Below are 4,582 nucleotides of genomic sequence, written 5' to 3'. Positions count from 1 at the left end.
TGAACTACATTAATTGTCTGTGCATGTTCGCAGCTCTCTCATGGTTGTTTCCTCCAGATGCACCGCGCTGCTACTGAGGAGGACCGGCGGTGAGGAGCTGCAGCACGAGTGTCCCCTCCTCTGGGACGGACATTAGTCAAATCATCACGTCGGTGGGTCTGAATGGAGCGTTTAGTACAGCGCCCCCTCGCGGTAGTGTAGCTGACTGCATTCACCTCTGGACCTGATGCAACTGCACTGGTCATTATGGTGAGCGATAGAAATACTAGGACTGCTGAAGGTATTCCAGCACTAGGTCTGTGTACTTCATGAAACGTTTTGCATTATGTGTCACATTCTATATATCATATTAAATGTGAATGACTATCTGCAAATAAACTAATGTTTGTAGCTACAGCTGTTATATAAATGTAATGGAGTAAAAAAAACACTGAGCAATTGTTATATAAAACTGTTAATTAATAGCTTGTTTTATGAAAAAAAAGAGCCCAAAACTGCTGTATTTGGATGTATTGAACACCATAAGTAATATACAAGTGAAATATATGGTTTGGTACATGACAAAATGTAAATGTCACAGATTTGCGCAAATGTGCCCCAAAGTAAATTTTGGAGACCTTGACTGAATTTTCTCTGTACTAAAACCCTCTCTAACTTTGTTCTGCTTCACTTTATCAAAGTCAAGGGTTATCTTACAGCTGCATCATTTAAAAGAAATAATCATCCTGAAAGTGCTTTTTTTCTAGGCGGACCTTTTCATTTTTTTCTGTGTCATCTTCATTTACTCTTAAGCAGTAACATATAAACTGATATTAACACATCTGAACAAAATCTCACATGTGTAGCCTTTTATTATAACCAAAATTATTCAAATAGCCCTAATGGTTGCTGAGATACAAGTTTAGTTTGGGTATGCAACCTGGACCTAAGCCAGCCTTGATGATGATGTCTCACAAAATGGTGGTAACTATGTAATGTTCTTATATATATCTGTAAATGTTAATTATATGAAGATGAGGTATACTAAGAAAAAAGGATACTCTTCTGAAAAGTAGATATGTTTGTTCGTATTGGTGATATCTCAAATGCTTTCAGTAGTTGTCGTACATTGGCAACATCTGCTCTTTACAGTATTTGCAAGAACAGCAACCTATCAGTCGCATCACGCTGAGGGTCACCTGTGTACTTTACAGAGGTGGAAATCCTGAAGTAGCAAAATAGTATTCTTGTGTACGTTACCGTTTTTGAGGATATACTAAATCAGTAATCCTTTGAAGAAGCGGATTTTTGATTATGTATTTTACCAGTAAGTATTGCATTGCATAGATTGAACCCTCCTTTCATTTATGAAGAAAAACGTTTTTTGTAGAGTGGGTCTGATGAGAGAACATAAGAGCAGCCTTTTCCCCTCTGTGCAGGAGTTGTTTCTCAAGTGGGTGTGTGTGCGTGTGTTTTCTTTTTTGTGGTTGTATAATATGTTTACCAAAATAAAAAATAAAATCACCAAAATGATGAATGATTTGTACATTTTGTAACAATGGGAGTTCAGCACCCGTACACCGATATTCTCGCCTCACTTGTTTCACCAAGACCCTATACCTCTTCCTTATCAATACAAGTGAAGCTGCATCGATGAGACTAACTTTACACCAAATGTTCTCTGCAGACTGAAATTTGTTTTAATGCAAATTAATGTCTTTTAAAACTGGGTCCTTCAGGTAAGAAGAAGCATTGATAGGAGCAGGGCATCTGCTGTGTCAGTGTCTGTATTGATCCAATGTCCATCACTTATTGTGGAGAGAGATCAAACCTCCCTCCCTCCCACAGTCCCACCCTCTCCCTCTGTGAACCTTTTTCAGCAGCACGCAGCCCAGCTGTGATGTCCAGTCAGTCAGAAAACTAAACACACTCCAGAAACACTGCACTCTTCAGTAAAGAGTTATGCAGAAATACTCACAATCAATTTACTATCACTGTTGCAAAGGTTTTTTAACAATATATGTTTATGGTATTAAAAAAACAAACATTTATGCACTTAAATACATTTACAAATATGGAGTATACTGTATGTGCAAAGGTTCAAACGGCTTCAATTAACTGACATTTAGCCATTTGTGTACGTTTCCACAAAACAAATGAATTAAAAAGGCATTCAAAAATAAATAAATAATTGTCATCAGCAAGATTTCTTCAAGTTTTCCTGAATACGAAACAGGAACAGAAATTTGTATTTGTTGACTTTAGTCAGAAAACAAATTACCTTCTAAAACTGTGCGACTTTTCATAGTTGGCATGAAGAAATGTGGACAAAGAGCTTAATATAAATGTAAATGTAACAGTTTCTGGTTACTTTTTTTTTTTATTCCCACATTTGTTCCAAGGATGGCCTTAATAAATATTAAAATTAATCAAAACAATCTAACCTCTTTTAACACAAGTTGTTAAAAATAATGTCTTGTGCCACAATACACTCTTACACACACTTTTTCGAAGTGTACTGTGATTACAGTTTTATGTAAAGTGCATATACTATATTATATAACCAAATGATAGTGCACAGCTTTTTTTGCAGATGGCTGGCACCTCTCTTACATAACGTGGGAAAGTGAGAGCATGGCCCCATTCATGGTCAGTGTGGCTCTCCCCAGGGTGTTTAATTTATAAAATATTCAGTTTCGCCACCTGCCACTATGGCCGAGTTTGTTGGTGAAGTGATGGTCAGCCTCATGTGAACTCGGGTCAAGCTCTGCGGCCGGGTCAATGGAGTAAGAGTAATTATCAGGTTATGAATGCTGGTAAGGCTGTGGGTAAAGGGTAGCCAGCTTTCCCGGAACCTGCTGCCATTGACTGAGGTCTGTGTCTTCCTGCCGGCCCTCATGCCCATCCCCACTGACCCCAGAAGTGTCCAAAAGGCCGGCCTGAATGGTGTGCGACCTTTCCACTGACCCTGTGGATGAGAGGGGGCTTTTAGTGCCACAACAGGGGGGTTGTGGAGAATATAGGAGCTGAGTCACATAAAAGGCTCCGACTAGAGATGTTGATGAGTCCACTCCACAGAGCCTGTCAAAAGCCAACACTACGTATGAGTCAACACTCCATACTGTAGGTCAACAAGCACACAGACCCATATTGGACTGCAGCGAAATTAGCTTGAGATAAACAGGCAGACTGTCCTCCCAGCTCCTCCATGCACTGAAATGTAGTTTAAAATAAATCCCAATATGCGAGACAACATTTGGACATAAAAAGCAGAATTGAAAGAGTCAATCCTTCCTGCTAATATGATGTGAAACAAACCAATTATGTTGGACAGATGTAAGTTTAAATGTTTAAAAGTTGGGTAATGCCATTGACAAAGAATACATTGTGTTTTACTTCCCCCAGCTGGAACAGTTCAGTACTACAAACACGTACTGTACATCTGTTCAAACCACAAGACTCTGGTTAAATCATGTGTGCCACCCTAAAGAGAAACAATACAGCTCATGACTGAATTTAAGAACTCACAGGATACTCTGAAATAATGGAAGCAAGACATCAGTATCAATTCTCAAAAATAAAATGTAAAATGCTATTCATTAAATCAAACCCTGAAACAGTTGACATTAACTATTGTTTTGTAATTGATAGTATATCTGGAGTGGAAACTTGGTCTGAATTCATGACCAGACCAGATGTGCCAACTGAACTGATCCGTATGATTAGAAAATTGTATTGTAGGCACTGTCCGTTATATAACCTGCCCAAACTTCATCCTTTAGAGTCTTCTTCTGCAAGTGTGATGAATGCATCACATCTGTGCTGTATGCTCTACCCTATAATTAATGGCTACAGCATCTAGTCGAGGTTAGCATTTACAGGTAGGGAATCCATTTTTGTGTTAAATATGTCACCTTGTTAAATTTCAACAAATATTCTGCATTATACACTACTTTTCCTCATGTTCTTCTAAATCCCATGTCCAAGGCAATCTGCAACTATTCTACATTTATCTTCTTAAAAGGAATAATTGCTTTCAAGCCACATTCAGATTTTGCAACCACTGTTGCCTCACTTATATGCTAATACTCGCTGAGGGTAAATGTTTACGCTTTGTTTTTTGAGAATTGGTGAGACAAACTCCACAATGAATGTTTTTGATTCAGCAAAGATGTGTCCTCAAAACTCTTCATACAACCATCAACAACTCACACTGAGTGCATCATGTCATAAGCCTGCTGTTGTGCAGTGTTGAAACACAAAACTAAAAACTAGATCAGCAACATATTTTAGGCTGTTTGTTCACGGCTCTATATCTGTTCTTTAGTGTCATTTACACCAGGTTGTTGATGTTCATTCACCTCCTGTCATATAGACTTGAGATAAACATGTATATGTAAGACATCCAACTTTAATACTACAAAGTTGGACTACTATTGTCCCTCCACTGGTTTTCCCACATAACACTCCTACTTCACAGCGGCGTCATCGCCTCTCTTTGCAGGTTACCAGCAGAGTGTTTCTTTTTACATATGACTTCACACTGAGAATTAGAGAATCACATGCTTTGAACCTCGACATAGTCTCGCTCTTATTATTACAC

This window comes from Taurulus bubalis (assembly GCF_910589615.1).
Source record: "Taurulus bubalis genome assembly, chromosome: 4".
NCBI classification, from domain to species: domain Eukaryota; kingdom Metazoa; phylum Chordata; class Actinopteri; order Perciformes; family Cottidae; genus Taurulus; species Taurulus bubalis.
Note: the sequence above shows the minus strand (reverse complement) of the source record.